Below are 6,833 nucleotides of genomic sequence, written 5' to 3' on the forward strand. Positions count from 1 at the left end.
AAGGACCAACTAATGCACCACTGAATATAGTATAAGGTCAGACCCAACAAGGGCCCTCTAACCAATGTAATGTTGTTTATGCCCTTAGGAGTGGTAGAGAGTACCTACAGAGCGTTCCTAAATCTTCCCCATCTATTACTCCTGTTAACTCTCCTTCAGTTGAGGACACAAGTGTGCCTCTTGTTCCAGGTTCATCTGATGAACCTAAAGATTTTTCTGAAACTAAAGATGATTTGGTTGAGGAAACCAAAAATGATTCTTCTGAACAAGGACAAATCCCTAACAGTCCTTATGTTCATCCTGTCCCATTTCCTAATCGCTTGGTAAACAAAAAGAAGACTGCTTCCATGGATAAAATTTTAGAAGTCTTCAAAAAGGTAGAAGTGAACATCCCTCTTTTGGATGCCATATCCCAGATCCCCGCCTATACAAAGGTACTGAAAGATTTTTGTACTCACAAACGTATCACTAGTGTACCCAAAAAGGCATTCTTGGCAGATAACATTAGTTCCATAATTACTCAGCCCATAGCAGCCAAGTGTAAGGATCCAGGGAGCCCTACCATATCTTGTGTCATAGGCAACACCTATATTGAACATTCCTTACTTGACCTTGGCGCAAGTGTGAATCTTTTACCTTACCATGTGTACAAGCAACTAGGATTAGGAGAATTGAAAGCCACTGGAACTACTTTTTAGTTGGCAGATAGGTCTGTTAAGATTCCTAAAGGGATGGTTGAGGATGTCTTACTAAAGGTGGGGGAATTTATTTTCCTTGTTGATTTCATTGTGTTAGATACTAAGCCCTTCTCAACCAAGGATGAGATCCCTATAATTCTAGGAAGACCATTCTTGGCTACCAGTAATGCATTAATCAATTGCCGAAATGGTTTCCTAAGATTATCTTTTGGTAACCAAACTGTTGAGTTTAACATGTTTAGGATTGGCAAGCAACCACATATGGAAGAAGAGATCAATATACTTGAGGATTTTCTGGATTTTTCTGATGATTTAGTTACCAACTTTGATATTGATTTTGATTCAGAATTCCAAGAGTGTATGGATGAGTTGGATGATGATAGTGAAAATTTATTTTCTAAAGTCTTGAGTCTTCACACACTTGTGGAGCCCTTAGGACCCCTTTCCAATTCCATTCCCAAACCTTCCATAGTTGAGCCCCCTAAGCTAGATCTTAAGGAGTTGCCATCTAATTTGAGATATGCTTTCCTAGGGCCTGACCAGACTCTTCCTGTAATAATTTCTTCAAATTTGACTTCTAGCTAGGAAGAGGAGTTACTTAAAGTGTTAAAAGATAATAAGGAAGCCCTAGGTTGGACCATGGCTGATATCAAGGGTATAAGCCCTTCTATTGTGCAACATCATATACATCTTATGGAGGATTCCAAACCATCCACAGAACCCCAAAGAAGAGCTAACCCAGTGATGATGGAACCTATTAAGAAAGAGATCCTAAAGTGCTTGGATCATAGAATAATTTATCCTATTTCTGACAGCCAATGGGTAAGCCCAGTTCATGTAGTACCTAAGAAGTCTGGTGTGACTATAGTTCCTAATGCCAATAATGAGTTGATCCCTACCCGTGTCCAAACAGGATGGCGTGTGTGCATTGACTACAGGAAGTTAAATGCGGTAACCTGGAAAGACCACTTCCCATTGCCATTCATTGATCAGATGTTAGAGAGGTTAGCTGGACATGAATACTATTGTTTTCTTGATGGATATTCTGGCTATAACCAAATCCCAATTACTTTAGAAGACCAACATAAGACCACTTTTACATGCCCATATGGAACATTTGCTTACAGGCGTATGCCCTTTGGCCTTTGCAATGCCCCTGCTATGTTCCAACGATGCATGATGAGCATTTTTTCTGACATGGTCGAAAAATTCTTAGAAGTATTTATGGATGACTTTTCAATTCATGGGAATTCCTATTCTGAATGTCTTCATCATCTTTCCCTAGTTTTGAAAAGGTGCATATCTAAGAATTTGGTTTTGAATTGGGAGAAATGTCATTTTATGGTTAAATCTGGTATTGTTTTAGGCCATGTAATATCCAAGGAGGGAATTAAGGTAGATAGAGCCAAAGTGGATTTAATTGATAATTTACCACCTCCTCAATCTATTAAGGATGTTCGGTCCTTTCTAGGGCATGCAGGCTTCTACAGAAAGTTTATTAAGAACTTTAGTCATTTAGCCCGACCTCTCACCTCATTACTTGCCAAAGATCAAACTTTTGAGCTTTCTAAAGAGTGCCTAGAATCCTTTAAGCAACTTAAGAAGGAGTTGACCAATGCACCCATTGTTCAACCACCTGTTTGGACTGAACCTTTTGAACTGATGTGTGATGCTTCAGATTTTGCCATAGGAGCAGTTTTAGGTCAAAGGATCAATAAGTTACCCACTGTCATTTACAAAGCTAGTAGGACCTTAAATGATGCACAACTCAATTATACAACCACTGAAAAAGAATTTTTAGCTATTGTGTTTGCATTAGAAAAGTTTCGGTCTTACTTAGTTGGTTCACATGTGGTGGTGTATACTGATCATTCTGCCCTCAGATACCTAGTTCAGAAGAAGGATCCCAAAGCCCATCTCATTAGGTGGGTTTTACTTTTGCAAGAGTTTGATTTAGAAATTAGGGATAAGAAATGAGTTGAAAACCTAGTTGCAGACCATTTATCCCGGCTTCCCAATTCCTTGACTGTTGATTCTCCAGTCAACGAGAACTTTCCAGATGAACAATTATTTGCAATGTCCAGTGAACCATGGTTTGCCGACATTGTTAACTTCTTAGTTTCAGGTGTGACTCCGAATCACTGGTCCACCCAAGATAAGTATAGGTTTCATTCCCAAGTTAAGCACTTTTTCTGGGATGATCCATATTTGTTTAAGATATGTCCAGATCAGATTATCCGACGATGTGTTCCTGATCATGAACAACATTCCATTCTCTCTTTTTGTCATGATCATGCATGTGGTGGACACTTTGGACCTAAGAAAACTGCCGCAAAGGTTCTCCAATGCGGATTTTATTGGCCCACTCTTTTTAGAGATGCTTTTGATTTTTACAAGGCTTGCCCCGCTTGCCAGTCTTTTGGCCGTATCAATAAGAGGAATATGATGCCCCTCAACCCTATTTTGGTAGTTGAGATCTTTGATGTTTGGGGCATCGATTTTATGGGACCATTCCCTAATTCTTTTGGGAATTTGTACATACTTTTGGCCGTTGATTATGTTTCTAAATGGATAGAGACCATACCTTGTAAAACTAATGACCACAACGTGGTGGTCCAGTTTCTCAAAGAGAACATTTTTTCCCGCTTTGGTGCACCACGTGCAATAATTAGTGATAGGGGTACTCATTTTTGTAATCGACCTTTTGAGGCCTTAATGAAAAAGTATGGGGTCACTCATAAGTTATCTACCCCTTATCACCCCCAAACTAGTGGCCAAGTGGAGGTGTCTAATAGGCAGATCAAACAAATCTTGGAGAAAACTGTTAATCCCAACCATAAGGATTGGTCCCTTAGGCTCATTGATGCCTTGTGGGCCCATTGTACTGCATTCAAGACTGACTTTGGCCAATCTCCCTACCGTTTGGTGTATGGGAAAGCTTGTCACTTACCAGTTGAGTTAGAGCATAAGGCCTTTTGGGCTATTAAGAAGCTTAACTTTGATTTGTCTGATGCGGGAATTCATCGTAGGCTCCAACTATCTGAGTTGGAGGAACTTAAGAATGATGCCTATGAAAGTTCTAGGATTTACAAGGAAAAGACCAAAGCTTTCCATGATAAGCACATTCTGCGCAAATCTTTTGCAATTGGTGATAAGGTCTTATTGTACAACTCTCGATTGCATCTTTTCCTTGGTAAGCTTAGATCCCGATGGGATGGCCCATTTATTATCCATAATGTATATCCCCATGGGGCTGTGGAGATTTTGAATCCAGGAATAGGGGTAATTTCGAAGGTTAATGGTCAGCGTTTGAAACCGTTCCTTGAGTTTCCTAATACTAGTAGTGAAGAGGTCATGGATCTCCATGAACCTCTTTACACTGATGACTAATTTTTAATTAGGTATGACCCCCTTGCATTGTCTTTGCTTTTAATTTTTTCCATGCATTGAGGACATTGCATGACTTAAGTGTGGGGGAGGGAAACCAGTTTTTGTTTTTTTTCTTTCACTTTGTTTTGTTTGTTTTTCTTTTTATTTTTGAGCTTGCTAAGGATGAAGTCCTACTTTGGCTTTTGGCTAATGATCAGACCATTCGGATGCTTGATGTATGAAAATAAAAGTTTTGACGAAGGTACCCATTTTGAACGTATAAAACCCTGTTGAGAAGAAAGAAACAAGCATGTGTCTTGAGATGGGACTTTCTTTTAAAAAATAAGAGACCCCTGTTTTATGGTGATGGACCATATGTAAGTCTGTGGGTTCCTTGTACTTTTGATTTGGAGTTGAGACCTTCTTTTAATTTGGCATGGGTTGACAAACGCACAATTTTAAATGAAATGTGAAATATGGTATAAAAAAGAATAAGAGTTGATTCCCTTGGAACTAGACAGGGCATTGCGCCTCAGGAAGCGTGGTGTCTTGATTGAAATTTCTTGGGAGGAAACTTCTGAAGTAACTCTAACATCACTGCCTTTGTGGGCATATGCAAAAAGCGAAGCTACATAGTAACTTGGATGTCTGGTGTTTGCTCCACTATGTCATTCAGGCCAAAAGTAGTGGAGTAGAATAGAGTTTATTAAGCAGAAAAAAAAGAGAAAAAAAAATGTGCAAATGTCATTATTGCTTGGTAACATGTTTGGTCAAAAACACTCCAACGCCTTAGTCATTGCTTCCCTATTTCTTCACAAGTGGTTTTGCCTTAAGATAAGGATGTTTTGGAAGAGATGAGGTGAGTTCCAAATTAAGAAATATGCTAGTGCCTGGAATTGATAAAGGGTAATAAAAGTTTAAGTGTGGGGGTCCCTTGTAAGAGAAATTATCTTTGCTCCGGATCGGTATGAGCCTTACCTTTAGCCAAAGTTAGGATTTGTTTATTCTGAATTTTGGGTGTATATTCACTGCAAACACCCACGAGACACAACTCGTCCACTAGGGGTGACCTAGGGGTTTAAAGGCTTGTTGCACATGCTAAGTGCAACCGTGATTCCTACGAAAGTGAGTTAGGTTTTTTTGTCTTTATTCTTTTTCTTTTTGTTTTGCTCAAGGACTAGCAAAGTCTAAGTGGGGGGGAATTCTGATGAGCACATTTATGTGTGAAATCTAGGGTAGTAAAACATGCATTTTACATATTTAGAATGGAGCTACCTTGGGTTTTACTCTCTTTTTGCAGGTTTTATATTTTCAAGGCCTTAAGGACTATCGGGCGCTATATCTTCAATTTTACACGTAAAGAGGTCCTATTTTTTTCCATGGTTGCGAAGAGGACGAAATTCTGAGCAAGATGGACGTGGTCAATTAAAAGTACACATTCGTTTGGTCACCCGTACAAATGATTATTCTTTTCAGACCAGAAAAAGAATAATGGATCAGAACTGAACCGAGATGCAGAACTAGCCCGTTTGCAATTGTCCCAAAGGTACAAGGAAATACCAACAAGGATCGATGGACCACATCCTTAATTGATTGAAGATTCATTTTTGGTAACAACAACTACCTAGTGTAGTTGGTGAGCTATGGTGTACAAAATTCCCTTGCTCACCAAGAGGTCTCAAGTTCGAATCTCATGGTTGTTTTTTTTTAGAGAATTTTGTTGAAGATTTCCTGCTTTTCACTCAGTTAAAGCACTAAGGGCATGGAGGGGATTTCCACATCAAATTAGAAGCAAGGACAATCGTGGAAGCAAGAAGAGAAGAAAAAAAAAAGGAAAGAAAAAAAAAGGGGGAAACAAAGATTGTCCAAACCTTCTCTCTCCTCCACATCATCACCAAAGATTGTCCAAATCACACAAAGCAAGAAAAAAATCGTCCCTAGGAGAGAGAAAAAGAAGAAAAAAAAATTAGAAAAAAAAGAGGAAAGAAAATAAGCAAAAAAATTATAGGAAATTTATTTCTCTTTTCTCTCTCCTCCACCTTAGCACTTTTGGTCTCAAAAGATCTCACAATCAATTGTGGGTTTCTCTCTTTTAGGAAAGAGAAATTTGTTACCCTACCTCCCAATTCCCTATAAATACAACTCATGTTAGAGGAGGGAAGACAATTCATTCTTCTTCTAGTTTTTTTTAGTTGCTCTCTCTTTCTCTTGCTCTCTCTTTAGTTCTAGTTCTTCTCTATTTTTGCTTTAATCACTTTTGTAATAGTTTTTTTTTTTATGTCAATTAATGCAAGCACTCTTTTATTCTTATTCAGCCTTTTTTATGTTTATGATTTATGCAATTGAGTTGTAATTTTTTAAGTTATAGTTCTAGGCTTAGATCTAGGTGACAAGATCACGAGCCGTGGAGCAATTGTTTTTCAAGTTCAAGCATTGATTCAAGTAGGCTCCTTCAGTAGTCTTCTCTCCCCCCTCTCATTCCCTCTTCTGACTACCCTTTCTTTCTTAATTTAGGATTTTTATTTTCAGTCGTTACATTATTGTTATTCCTTTTCCCCAAGGTTCATGGCTAGTGTATGTGTTGGATTTGCCCCTCCTAGCCATAGAACCATCAGTTTATTATTTTTATTTTAATTTTCTCCCTTTCCCTAAAGCCAAGTAGAGAAACCCTTGTAAGAGTGACTCTCTGGTCAAGTAGGGAAGCTCATATTATGATGCATCCCTCGGGCTAAGTAGAGAAACCTACTTGTGAGTCTCTCTCTCGCT

The sequence above is a fragment of the Macadamia integrifolia genome, chromosome 13 (genome assembly GCF_013358625.1).
Source record: "Macadamia integrifolia cultivar HAES 741 chromosome 13, SCU_Mint_v3, whole genome shotgun sequence".
Classification (NCBI taxonomy): domain Eukaryota; kingdom Viridiplantae; phylum Streptophyta; class Magnoliopsida; order Proteales; family Proteaceae; genus Macadamia; species Macadamia integrifolia.